Below are 15,172 nucleotides of genomic sequence, written 5' to 3'. Positions count from 1 at the left end.
TTTATAATCCCATTATTGAATTTATTTTGAATTGTTTTTACATTTTTTTATTAAAACAGATTGTAATTGATTGTTTGCCTCGGGAAACGTGGAGCAAAAGCCATCCATTGTCAAGAAAAGTTCATTTATAGTCACTCATGCCTAGAAAAGCCTTATTACTCGATTTAAATGCCTTTATCATCCCATTATTGAATTTCTTTTGAATTGTTTTTACATTTTTTGATTAAAACATATTGTAATTGATTGTTTGCCTCGGGAAGCGTGGAGCAAAAGCCATCCATTGTCAAGAAAAGTTCATTTATAGTCACTCATGCCTAGAGAAGACTTATTACTCGGTTTAAATGCCTTTATAATCCCATTATTGAATTTATTTTGAATTGTTTTTACATTTTTTAATTAAAACAGATTGTAATTGATTGTTTGCCTTGGGAAACATGGAGCAAAAGCCATCCATTGTCAAGAAAAGGTCATTTATAGTCACTCATGCCTAGAGAAGCCTTATTACTCGGTTTAAATGCCTTTATAATCCCATTATTGAATTTATTTTGAATTTTTTTTACATTTTTTGATTAAAACAGATTGTAATAGATTGTTTATCTCGGGAAACATGGTACGAAAGCCATCCATTGTCAAGAAAAGACCATTTATAGTCACTCATGCCTAGAAAAGCCTTATTACTCGGTTTAAATGCTTTTATAATCCATTATTGAATTTATTTTGAATTTTTTTTACATTTTTTGATTAAAACAGATTCTAATACATTGTTTATCTCGGGAAACATGGAACGAAAGCCATCCATTGTCAAGAAAAGATCATTTATAGTCACTCATGCCTACAGAAGCCTTATTACTCGGTTTAAATGCTTTTATAATCCCATTATTGAATTTATTTTGAATTGTTTTTACATTTTTTGATTAAAACAGATTGTAATTGACTGTTTGCCTCGGGAAACGTGGAGCAAAAGCCATCCATTGTCAAGAAAAGTTCATTTATAGTCACTCATGCCTAGAAAAGCCTTATTACTCGATTTAAATGCCTTTATAATCCCATTATTGAATTTATTTTGAATTGTTTTTACATTTTTTAATTAAAACATATTGTAATTGGTTGTTTGCCTCGGGAAACGTGGAGCAAAAGCCATCCATTGTCAAGAAAAGTTCATTTATAGTCACTCATGCCTAGAAAAGCCTTATTACTCGATTTAAATGCCTTTATAATCCCATTATTGAATTTATTTTGAAGTTTTTTTACATTTTTTGATTAAAACAGATTGTAATAGATTATTTATCTCGGGAAACATGGAACAAAAGCCATCCATTGTCAAGAAAAGATCATTTATAGTCACTCATGCCTAGAAAAGCCTTATTACTCGGTTTAAATGCCCTTATAATCCCATTATTGAATTTATTTTGAATTATTTTTACATTTTTTTATTAAAACAGATTCTAATACATTGTTTATCTCGGGAAACATGGAACGAATGCCATCCATTGTGAAGAAAACATTATTTATAGTCACTCATGCCTAGAAAAGCCTTATTACTCGATTTAAATGCCTTTATAATCCCATTATTGAATTTATTTTGAATTGTTTTTACATTTTTTGATTAAAACATATTGTAATTGATTGTTTGCCTCGGGAAACGTGGAGCAAAAGCCATCTACTGTCAAGAAAAGTTCATTTATAGTCACTCATGCCTGGAAAAGCCTTATTACTCGGTTTAAATGCCCTTATCACCCCATTATTGAATTTATTTTGAATTATTTTTACATTTTTTTATTAAAACATATTGTAATTGATTGTTTGCCTCGGGAAACGTGGAGCAAAAGCCATCCATTGTCAAGAAAAGTTCATTTATAGTCACTCATGCCTAGAGAAGCCTTATTACTCGGTTTAAATGCCTTTATAATCCCATTATTGAATTTATTTTGATTTTTTTTTACAGTTTTTGATTAAAACAGATTGTAATAGATTGTTTATCTCGGGAAACATGGAACGAAAGCCATCCATTGTCAAGAAAAGATCATTTATAGTCACTCATGCCTAGAAAAGCCTTATTACTCGGTTTAAATGCTTTTATAATCCCATTATTGAATTTATTTTGAATTTTTTTTACATTTTTTGATTAAAACAGATTGTAATAGATTGTTTATCTTGGGAAACATGGAACGAAAGCCATCCATTGTCATGAAAACATCATTAATAGTCACTCATGCCTAGAAAAGCCTTATTACTCGGTTTAAATGCCTTTATAATCCCATTATTGAATTTATTTTGAATTATTTTTACATTTTTTGATTAAAACAGATTGTAATTGATTGTTTGCCTCGAGAAACGTGGAGCAAAAGCCATCCATTGTCAAGAAAAGTTCATTTATAGTCACTCATGCCTAGAAAAGCCTTATTACTCGATTTAAATGCCTTTATAATCCCATTATTGAATTTATTTTGAATTGTTTTTACATTTTTTGATTAAAACATATTGTAATTGATTGTTTGCCTCGGGAAACGTGGAGCAAAAGCCATCCATTGTCAAGAAAAGTTCATTTGTAGTCACTCATGCCTAGAAAAGCCTTATTACTCGGTTTAAATGCCTTTATAATCCCATTATTGAATTTATTTTGAATTTTTTTTACATTTTTTGATTAAAACATATTGTAATTGATTGTTTGCCTCGGGAAACGTGGAGCAAAAGCCATCCATTGTCAAGAAAAGTTCATTTATAGTCACTCATGCCTAGAAAAGCCTTATTACTCGGTTTAAATGCCTTTATAATCCCATTATTGAATTTATTTTGAATATTTTTTACATTTTTTGATTAAAACAGATTGTAATAGATTGTTTATCTTGGGAAACATGGAACGAAAGCCATCCATTGTCAAGAAAAGATCATTTATAGTCACTCATGCCTAGAAAAGCCTTATTACTCGATTTAAATGCCTTTATAATCCCATTATTGAATTTATTTTGAATTGTTTTTACATTTTTTGATTAAAACAGATTGTAATTGATTGTTTGCCTCGGGAAACTTGGAGCAAAAGCCATCCATTGTCAAGAAAAGTTCATTTATAGTCACTTATGCCTAGAAAAGCCTTATTACTCGGTTTAAATGCCTTTATAATCCCATTACTGAATTTATTTTGAATTGTTTTTACATTTTTTCATTAAAACAGATTGTAATTGATTGTTTGCCTCGGGAAACGTGGAGCAAAAGCCATCCATTGTCAAGAAAAGGTCATTTATAGTGACTCATGCCTAGAGAAGCCTTATTACTCGGTTTAAATGCCTTTATAATCCCATTATTGAATTTATTTTGAATTTTTTTACATTTTTTGATTAAAACAGATTGTAATAGATTGTTTATCTCGGGAAACATGGAACGAAAGCCATCCATTGTCAAGAAAAGACCATTTATAGTCACTCATGCCTAGAAAAGCCTTATTACTCGGTTTAAATGCCTTTATAATCCCATTATTGAATTTATTTTGAATTGTTTTTACATTTTTTTATTAAAACATATTGTAATTGATTGTTTGCCTCGGGAAACGTGGAGCAAAAGCCATCCATTGTCAAGAAAAGTTCATTTATAGTCACTCATGCCTTGAAAAGCCTTATTACTCGATTTAAATGCCTTTATCATCCCATTATTGAATTTCTTTTGAATTGTTTTTACATTTTTTGATTAAAACATATTGTAATTGATTGTTTGCCTCGGGAAGCGTGGAGCAAAAGCCATCCATTGTCAAGAAAAGTTCATTTATAGTCACTCATGCCTAGAGAAGACTTATTACTCGGTTTAAATGCCTTTATAATCCCATTATTGAATTTATTTTGAATTGTTTTTACATTTTTTAATTAAAACAGATTGTAATTGATTGTTTGCCTTGGGAAACATGGAGCAAAAGCCATCCATTGTCAAGAAAAGGTCATTTATAGTCACTCATGCCTAGAGAAGCCTTATTACTCGGTTTAAATGCCTTTATAATCCCATTATTGAATTTATTTTGAATTTTTTTTACATTTTTTGATTAAAACAGATTGTAATAGATTGTTTATCTCGGGAAACATGGTACGAAAGCCATCCATTGTCAAGAAAAGACCATTTATAGTCACTCATGCCTAGAAAAGCCTTATTACTCGGTTTAAATGCTTTTATAATCCATTATTGAATTTATTTTGAATTTTTTTTACATTTTTTGATTAAAACAGATTCTAATACATTGTTTATCTCGGGAAACATGGAACGAAAGCCATCCATTGTCAAGAAAAGATCATTTATAGTCACTCATGCCTACAGAAGCCTTATTACTCGGTTTAAATGCTTTTATAATCCCATTATTGAATTTATTTTGAATTGTTTTTACATTTTTTGATTAAAACAGATTGTAATTGACTGTTTGCCTCGGGAAACGTGGAGCAAAAGCCATCCATTGTCAAGAAAAGTTCATTTATAGTCACTCATGCCTAGAAAAGCCTTATTACTCGATTTAAATGCCTTTATAATCCCATTATTGAATTTATTTTGAATTGTTTTTACATTTTTTAATTAAAACATATTGTAATTGGTTGTTTGCCTCGGGAAACGTGGAGCAAAAGCCATCCATTGTCAAGAAAAGTTCATTTATAGTCACTCATGCCTAGAAAAGCCTTATTACTCGATTTAAATGCCTTTATAATCCCATTATTGAATTTATTTTGAAGTTTTTTTACATTTTTTGATTAAAACAGATTGTAATAGATTATTTATCTCGGGAAACATGGAACAAAAGCCATCCATTGTCAAGAAAAGATCATTTATAGTCACTCATGCCTAGAAAAGCCTTATTACTCGGTTTAAATGCCCTTATAATCCCATTATTGAATTTATTTTGAATTATTTTTACATTTTTTTATTAAAACAGATTCTAATACATTGTTTATCTCGGGAAACATGGAACGAATGCCATCCATTGTGAAGAAAACATTATTTATAGTCACTCATGCCTAGAAAAGCCTTATTACTCGATTTAAATGCCTTTATAATCCCATTATTGAATTTATTTTGAATTGTTTTTACATTTTTTGATTAAAACATATTGTAATTGATTGTTTGCCTCGGGAAACGTGGAGCAAAAGCCATCTACTGTCAAGAAAAGTTCATTTATAGTCACTCATGCCTGGAAAAGCCTTATTACTCGGTTTAAATGCCCTTATCACCCCATTATTGAATTTATTTTGAATTATTTTTACATTTTTTTATTAAAACATATTGTAATTGATTGTTTGCCTCGGGAAACGTGGAGCAAAAGCCATCCATTGTCAAGAAAAGTTCATTTATAGTCACTCATGCCTAGAGAAGCCTTATTACTCGATTTAAATGCCTTTATAATCCCATTATTGAATTTATTTTGATTTTTTTTTACAGTTTTTGATTAAAACAGATTGTAATAGATTGTTTATCTCGGGAAACATGGAACGAAAGCCATCCATTGTCAAGAAAAGATCATTTATAGTCACTCATGCCTAGAAAAGCCTTATTACTCGGTTTAAATGCTTTTATAATCCCATTATTGAATTTATTTTGAATTTTTTTTACATTTTTTGATTAAAACAGATTGTAATAGATTGTTTATCTTGGGAAACATGGAACGAAAGCCATCCATTGTCATGAAAACATCATTAATAGTCACTCATGCCTAGAAAAGCCTTATTACTCGGTTTAAATGCCTTTATAATCCCATTATTGAATTTATTTTGAATTATTTTTACATTTTTTGATTAAAACAGATTGTAATTGATTGTTTGCCTCGAGAAACGTGGAGCAAAAGCCATCCATTGTCAAGAAAAGTTCATTTATAGTCACTCATGCCTAGAAAAGCCTTATTACTCGATTTAAATGCCTTTATAATCCCATTATTGAATTTATTTTGAATTGTTTTTACATTTTTTGATTAAAACATATTGTAATTGATTGTTTGCCTCGGGAAACGTGGAGCAAAAGCCATCCATTGTCAAGAAAAGTTCATTTGTAGTCACTCATGCCTAGAAAAGCCTTATTACTCGGTTTAAATGCCTTTATAATCCCATTATTGAATTTATTTTGAATTTTTTTTACATTTTTTGATTAAAACATATTGTAATTGATTGTTTGCCTCGGGAAACGTGGAGCAAAAGCCATCCATTGTCAAGAAAAGTTCATTTATAGTCACTCATGCCTAGAAAAGCCTTATTACTCGGTTTAAATGCCTTTATAATCCCATTATTGAATTTATTTTGAATTGTTTTTACATTTTTTGATTAAAACAGATTGTAATAGATTGTTTATCTTGGGAAACATGGAACGAAAGCCATCCATTGTCAAGAAAAGATCATTTATAGTCACTCATGCCTAGAAAAGCCTTATTACTCGGTTTAAATGCCTTTATAATCCCATTATTGAATTTATTTTGAATTGTTTTTACATTTTTTGATTAAAACAGATTGTAATTGATTGTTTGCCTTGGGAAACGTGGAGCAAAAGCCATCCATTGTCAAGAAAAGTTCATTTATAGTCACTCATGCCTAGAAAAGCCTTATTACTCGATTTAAATGCCTTTATAATCCCATTATTGAATTTATTTTGAATTTTTTTTACATTTTTTGATTAAAACATATTCTAATACATTGTTTCTCTCGGGAAACATGGAACGAAAGCCATCCATTGTCAAGAAAAGATCATTTATAGTCACTCATGCCTACAGAAGCCTTATTACTCGGTTTAAATGCTTTTATAATCCCATTATTGAATTTATTTTGAATTGTTTTTACATTTTTTGATTAAAACAGATTGTAATTGATTGTTTGCCTCGGGAAACGTGGAGCAAAAGCCATCCATTGTCAAGAAAAGTTCATTTATAGTCACTCATGCCTAGAAAAGCCTTATTACTCGATTTAAATGCCTTTATAATCCCATTATTGAATTTATTTTGAATTGTTTTTACATTTTTTGATTAAAACAGATTGTAATTGATTGTTTGCCTCGGAAAACGTGGAGCAAAATCCATCCATTGTCAAGAAAAGTTCATTTATAGTCACTCATGCCTAGAAAAGCCTTATTACTCGGTTTAAATGCCTTTATAATCCCATTATTGAATTTATTTTGAATTGTTTTTACATTTTTTCATTAAAACAGATTGTAATTGATTGTTTGCCTCGGGAAACGTGGAGCAAAAGCCATCCATTGTCAAGAAAAGGTCATTTATAGTCACTCATGCCTAGAGAAGCCTTATTACTCGGTTTAAATGCCTTTATAATCCCATTATTGAATTTATTTTGAATTTTTTTTACATTTTTTGATTAAAACAGATTGTAATAGATTGTTTATCTCAGGAAACATGGAACGAAAGCCATCCATTGTCAAGAAAAGATCATTTATAGTCACTCATGCCTAGAAAAGCCTTATTACTCGGTTTAAATGCCTTTATAATCCCATTATTGAATTTATTTTGAATTGTTTTTACATTTTTTGATTAAAACAGATTGTAATTGATTGTTTGCCTCGGGAAAAGTGGAGCAAAAGCCATCCATTGTCAAGAAAAGTTCATTTATAGTCACTCATGCCTAGAAAAGCCTTATTACTCGGTTTAAATGCTTTTATAATCCATTATTGAATATATTTTGAATTTTTTTTACATTTTTTGATTAAAACAGATTGTAATAGATTCTTTATCTCGGGAAACATGGAACGAAAGCCATCCATTGTCAAGAAAAGATCATTTATAGTCACTCATGCCTACAGAAGCCTTATTGCTCGGTTTAAATGCTTTTATAATCCCATTATTGAATTTATTTTGAATTGTTTTTACATTTTTTGATTAAAACAGATTGTAATTGATTGTTTGCCTCGGGAAAGGTGGAGCAAAAGCCATCCATTGTCAAGAAAAGTTCATTTATAGTCACTCATGCCTAGAAAAGCCTTATTACTCGATTTAAATGCCTTTATAATCCCATTATTGAATTTATTTTGAATTGTTTTTACATTTTTTAATTAAAACATATTGTAATTGGTTGTTTGCCTCGGGAAACGTGGAGCAAAAGCCATCCATTGTCAAGAAAAGTTCATTTATAGTCACTCATGCCTAGAAAAGCCTTATTACTCGGTTTAAATGCCTTTATAATCCCATTATTGAATTTATTTTGAAGTTTTTTTACATTTTTTGATTAAAACAGATTGTAATAGATTATTTATCTCAGGAAACATGGAACGAAAGCCATCCATTGTCAAGAAAAGATCATTTATAGTCACTCATGCCTAGAAAAGCCTTATTACTCGGTTTAAATGCCCTTATAATCCCATTATTGAATTTATTTTGAATTATTTTTACATTTTTTTATTAAAACAGAATCTAATACATTGTTTATCTCGGGAAACATGGAACGAAAGCCATCCATTGTGAAGAAAACATCATTTATAGTCACTCATGCCTAGAAAAGCCTTATTACTCGGTTTAAATTCCTTTATAATCCCATTATTGAATTTATTTTGAACTTTTTTGACATTTTTTGATTAAAACAGATTGTAATTGATTGTTTGCCTCGGGAAACATGGAGCGAAAGCCATCCATTGTCAAGAAAAGTTAATTTATAGTCACTCATGCCTAGAAAAGCCTTATTACTCGGTTTAAATGCTTTTATAATCCCATTATCGAATTTATTTTGAATTATTTTTACATTTTTTGATTAAAACAGATTGTAATTGATTGTTTGCCTCGGGAAACGTGGAGCAAAAGCCATCCATTGTCAAGAAAAGTTCATTTATAGTCACTCATGCCTAGAAAAGCCTTATTACTCGATTTAAATGCCTTTATCATCCCATTATTGAATTTATTTTGAATTGTTTTTACATTTTTTGATTAAAACATATTGTAATTGATTGTTTGCCTCGGGAAGCGTGGAGCAAAAGCCATCCATTGTCAAGAAAAGTTCATTTATAGTCACTCATGCGTAGAGAAGCCTTATTACTCGGTTTAAATGCCTTTATAATCCCATTATTGAATTTATTTTGAATTGTTTTTACATTTTTTAATTAAAACAGATTGTAATTGATTGTTTGCCTTGGGAAACATGGAGCAAAAGCCATCCATTGTCAAGAAAAGGTCATTTATAGTCACTCATGCCTAGAGAAGCCTTATTACTCGGTTTAAATGCCTTTATAATCCCATTATTGAATTTATTTTGAAGTTTATTTACATTTTTTGATTAAAACAGATTGTAATAGATTATTTATCTCGGGAAACATGAAACGAAAGCCATCCATTGTCAAGAAAAGATCATTTATAGTCACTCATGCCTAGAAAAGCCTTATTACTCGGTTTAAATGCCCTTATAATCCCATTATTGAATTTATTTTGAATTATTTTTACATTTTTTTATTAAAACAGATTCTAATACATTGTTTATCTCGGGAAACATGGAACGAAAGCCATCCATTGTGAAGAAAACATCATTTATAGTCACTCATGCCTAGAAAAGCCTTATTACTCGATTTAAATGCCTTTATAATCCCATTATTGAATTTATTTTGAATTGTTTTTACATTTTTTAATTAAAACATATTGTAATTGGTTGTTTGCCTCGGGAAACGTGGAGCAAAAGCTATCCATTGTCAAGAAAAGTTCATTTATAGTCACTCATGCCTAGAAAAGCCTTATTACTCGGTTTAAATGCTTTTATAATCCCATTATTGAATTTATTTTGAATTGTTTTTATATTTTTTGATTAAAACAGATTGTAATTGATTGTTTGCCTCGGGAAACGTGGAGCAAAAGCCATCCATTGTCAAGAAAAGTTCATTTATAGTCACTCATGCCTAGAAAAGCCTTATTACTCGGTTTAAATGCTTTTATAATCCCATTATCGAATTTATTTTGAATTGTTTTTGCATTTTTTGATTAAAACAGATTGTAATTGATTGTTTTCCTCGGGAAACGTGGAGCAAAAGCCATCCATTGTCAAGAAAAGTTCATTTATAGTCACTCATGCCTAGAAAAGCCTTATTACTCGATTTAAATGCCTTTATCATCCCATTATTGAATTTATTTTGAATTGTTTTTACATTTTTTGATTAAAACATATTGTAATTGATTGTTTGCCTCGGGAAGCGTGGAGCAAAAGCCATCCATTGTTAAGAAAAGTTCATTTATAGTCACTCATGCCTAGAGAAGCCTTATTACTCGGTTTAAATGCCTTTATAATCCCATTATTGAATTTATTTTGAATTGTTTTTACATTTTTTAATTAAAACATATTGTAATTGGTTGTTTGCCTCGGGAAACGTGGAGCAAAAGCCATCCATTGTCAAGAAAAGTTCATTTATATTCACTCATGCCTAGAAAAGCCTTATTACTCGGTTTAAATGCCTTTATAATCCTATTATTGAATTTATTTTGAATTTTTTTTTACATTTTTTGATTAAAACAGATTGTAATAGATTGTTTATCTCGGGAAACATGGAACGAAAGCCATCCATTGTCAAGAAAAGACCATTTATAGTCACTCATGCCTAGAAAAGCCTTATTACTCGGTTTAAATGCTTTTATAATCCATTATTGAATTTATTTTAAATTTTTTTTACATTTTTTGATTAAAACATATTCTAATACATTGTTTATCTCGGGAAACATTGAACGAAAGCCATCCATTGTCAAGAAAATATCATTTATAGGCACTCATGCCTACAGAAGCCTTATTACTCGGTTTAAATGCTTTTATAATCCCATTATTGAATTTATTTTGAATTGTTTTTACATTTTTTGATTAAAACAGATTGTAATTGATTGTTTGCCTCGGGAAACGTGGAGCAAAAGCCATCCATTGTCAAGAAAAGTTCATTTATAGTCACTCATGCCTAGAAAAGCCTTATTACTCGATTTAAATGCCTTTATAATCCCATTATTGAATTTATTTTGAAGTTTTTTTACATTTTTTGATTAAAACAGATTGTAATAGATTATTTATCTCGGGAAACATGAAACGAAAGCCATCCATTGTCAAGAAAAGATCATTTATAGTCACTCATGCCTAGAAAAGCCTTATTACTCGGTTTAAATGCTTTTATAATCCCATTATTGAATTTATTTTGAATTGTTTTTACATTTTTTGATTAAAACAGATTGTAATTGATTGTTTGCCTCGGGAAACGTGGAGCAAAAGCCATCCATTGTCAAGAAAAGTTCATTTATAGTCACTCATGCGTAGAGAAGCCTTATTACTCGGTTTAAATGCCTTTATAATCCCATTATTGAATTTATTTTGAATTGTTTTTACATTTTTTAATTAAAACAGATTGCAATTGATTGTTTGCCTTGGGAAACATGGAGCAAAAGCCATCCATTGTCAAGAAAAGGTCATTTATAGTCACTCATGCCTAGAGAAGCCTTATTACTCGGTTTAAATGCCTTTATAATCCCATTATTGAATTTATTTTGAAGTTTATTTACATTTTTTGATTAAAACAGATTGTAATAGATTATTTATCTCGGGAAACATGGAACGAAAGCCATCCATTGTCAAGAAAAGATCATTTATAGTCACTCATGCCTAGAAAAGCCTTATTACTCGGTTTAAATGCCCTTATAATCCCATTATTGAATTTATTTTGAATTATTTTTACATTTTTTTATTAAAACAGATTCTAATACATTGTTTATCTAGGGAAACATGGAACGAAAGCCATCCATTGTGAAGAAAACATCATTTATAGTCACTCATGCCTAGAAAAGCCTTATTACTCGGTTTAAATGCCTTTATAATACCATTATTGAATTTATTTTGAAGTTTTTTGACATTTTTTGATTAAAACAGATTGTAATTGATTGTTTGCCTCGGGAAACATGGAGCGAAAGCCATCCATTGTCAAGAAAAGTTCATTTATAGTCACTCATGCCTAGAAAAGCCTTATTACTCGGTTTAAATGCTTTTATAATCCCATTATCGAATTTATTTTGAATTGTTTTTACATTTTTTGATTAAAACATATTGTAATTGATTGTTTGCCTCGGGAAACGTGGAGCAAAAGCCATCCATTGTCAAGAAAAGTTCATTTATAGTCACTCATGCCTAGAAAAGCCTTATTACTCGATTTAAATGCCTTTATCATCCCATTATTGAATTTATTTTGAATTGTTTTTACATTTTTTGATTAAAACATATTGTAATTGATTGTTTGCCTCGGGAAGCGTGGAGCAAAAGCCATCCATTGTCAAGAAAAGTTCATTTATAGTCACTCATGCCTAGAGAAGCCTTATTACTCGGTTTAAATGCCTTTATAATCCCATTATTGAATTTATTTTGAATTGTTTTTACATTTTTTAATTAAAACAGATTGTAATTGATTGTTTGCCTTGGGAAACATGGAGCAAAAGCCATCCATTGTCAAGAAAAGGTCATTTATAGTCACTCATGCCTGGAGAAGCCTTATTACTCGGTTTAAATGCCTTTATAATCCCATTATTGAATTTATTTTGAATTTTTTTTACATTTTTTGATTAAAACAGATTGTAATAGATTGTTTATCTCGGGAAACATGGAACGAAAGCCATCCATTGTCAAGAAAAGACCATTTATAGTCACTCATGCCTAGAAAAGCCTTATTACTCGGTTTAAATGCTTTTATAATCCATTATCGAATTTATTTTGAATTTTTTTTACATTTTTTGATTAAAACAGATTCTAATACATTGTTTATCTCGGGAAACATGGAACGAAAGCCATCCATTGTCAAGAAAAGATCATTTATAGTCACTCATGCCTACAGAAGCCTTATTACTCGGTTTAAATGCTTTTATAATCCCATTATTGAATTTATTTTGAATTGTTTTTACATTTTTTGATTAAAACAGATTGTAATTGATTGTTTGCCTCGGGAAACGTGGAGCAAAAGCCATCCATTGTCAAGAAAAGTTCATTTATAGTCACTCATGCCGAGAAAAGCCTTATTACTCGATTTAAATGCCTTTATAATCCCATTATTGAATTTATTTTGAAGTTTTTTTACATTTTTTGATTAAAACAGATTGTAATAGATTATTTATCTTGGGAAACATGAAACGAAAGCCATCCATTGTCAAGAAAAGATCATTTATAGTCACTCATGCCTAGAAAAGCCTTATTACTCGGTTTAAATGCTTTTATAATCCCATTATTGAATTTATTTTGAATTGTTTTTACATTTTTTGATTAAAACAGATTGTAATTGATTGTTTGCCTCGGGAAAAGTGGAGCAAAAGCCATCCATTGTCAAGAAAAGTTCATTTATAGTCACTCATGCCTAGAAAAGCCTTATTACTCGGTTTAAATGCTTTTATAATCCCATTATCGAATTTATTTTGAATTGTTTTTACATTTTTTGATTAAAACAGATTGTAATTGATTGTTTGCCTCGGGAAACGTGGAGCAAAAGCCATCCATTGTCAAGAAAAGTTCATTTATAGTCACTCATGCCTAGAAAAGCCTTATTACTCGATTTAAATGCCTTTATCATCCCATTATTGAATTTATTTTGAATTGTTTTTACATTTTTTGATTAAAACATATTGTAATTGATTGTTTGCCTCGGGAAGCGTGGAGCAAAAGCCATCCATTGTTAAGAAAAGTTCATTTATAGTCACTCATGCCTAGAGAAGCCTTATTACTGGGTTTAAATACCTTTATAATCCCATTATTGAATTTATTTTGAATTGTTTTTACATTTTTTAATTAAAACATATTGTAATTGGTTGTTTGCCTCGGGAAACGTGCAGCAAAAGCCATCCATTGTCAAGAAAAGTTCATTTATAGTCACTCATGCCTAGAAAAGCCTTATTACTCGGTTTAAATGCCTTTATAATCCTATTATTGAATTTATTTTGAATTTTTTTTACATTTTTTGATTAAAACAGATTGTAATAGATTGTTTATCTCGGGAAACATGGAACGAAAGCCATCCATTGTCAAGAAAAGACCATTTATAGTCACTCATGCCTAGAAAAGCCTTATTACTCGGTTTAAATGCTTTTATAATCCATTATTGAATTTATTTTGAATTTTTTTTACATTTTTTGATTAAAACATATTCTAATACATTGTTTATCTCGGGAAACATGGAACGAAAGCCATCCATTGTCAAGAAAATATCATTTATAGGCACTCATGCCTACAGAAGCCTTATTACTCGGTTTAAATGCTTTTATAATCCCATTATTGAATTTATTTTGAATTGTTTTTACATTTTTTGATTAAAACAGATTGTAATTGATTGTTTGCCTCGGGAAACGTGGAGCAAAAGCCATCCATTGTCAAGAAAAGTTCATTTATAGTCACTCATGCCTAGAAAAGCCTTATTACTCGATTTAAATGCCTTTATCATCCCATTATTGAATTTATTTTGAATTGTTTTTACATTTTTTGATTAAAACATATTGTAATTGATTGTTTGCCTCGGGAAGCGTGGAGCAAAAGCCATCCATTGTCAAGAAAAGTTCATTTATAGTCACTCATGCCTAGAGAAGCCTTATTACTCGGTTTAAATGCCTTTATAATCCCATTATTGAATTTATTTTGAATTGTTTTTACATTTTTTAATTAAAACAGATTGTAATTGATTGTTTGCCTTGGGAAACATGGAGCAAAAGCCATCCATTGTCAAGAAAAGGTCATTTATAGTCACTCATGCCTAGAGAAGCCTTATTACTCGGTTTAAATGCCTTTATAATCCCATTATTGAATTTATTTTGAATTTTTTTTATATTTTTTGATTAAAACAGATTGTAATAGATTGTTTATCTCGGGAAACATGGAACGAAAGCCATCCATTGTCAAGAAAAGACCATTTATAGTCACTCATGCCTAGAAAAGCCTTATTACTCGGTTTAAATGCTTTTATAATCCATTATCGAATTTATTTTGAATTGTTTTTACATTTTTTGATTAAAACAGATTCTAATACATTGTTTATCTCGGGAAACATGGAACGAAAGCCATCCATTGTCAAGAAAAGATCATTTATAGTCACTCATGCCTACAGAAGCCTTATTACTCGGTTTAAATGCTTTTATAATCCCATTATTGAATTTATTTTGAATTGTTTTTACATTTTTTGATTAAAACAGATTGTAATTGATTGTTTGCCTCGGGAAACGTGGAGCAAAAGCCATCCATTGTCAAGAAAAGTTCATTTA

The sequence above is a fragment of the Theobroma cacao genome, chromosome 3 (assembly GCF_053813885.1).
Source record: "Theobroma cacao isolate CCN51 chromosome 3, ASM5381388v1, whole genome shotgun sequence".
In the NCBI taxonomy this organism is placed as follows: domain Eukaryota; kingdom Viridiplantae; phylum Streptophyta; class Magnoliopsida; order Malvales; family Malvaceae; genus Theobroma; species Theobroma cacao.
The sequence above is the reverse complement of the archived record's forward strand: the minus strand, read 5'-3'. Positions refer to the sequence as shown.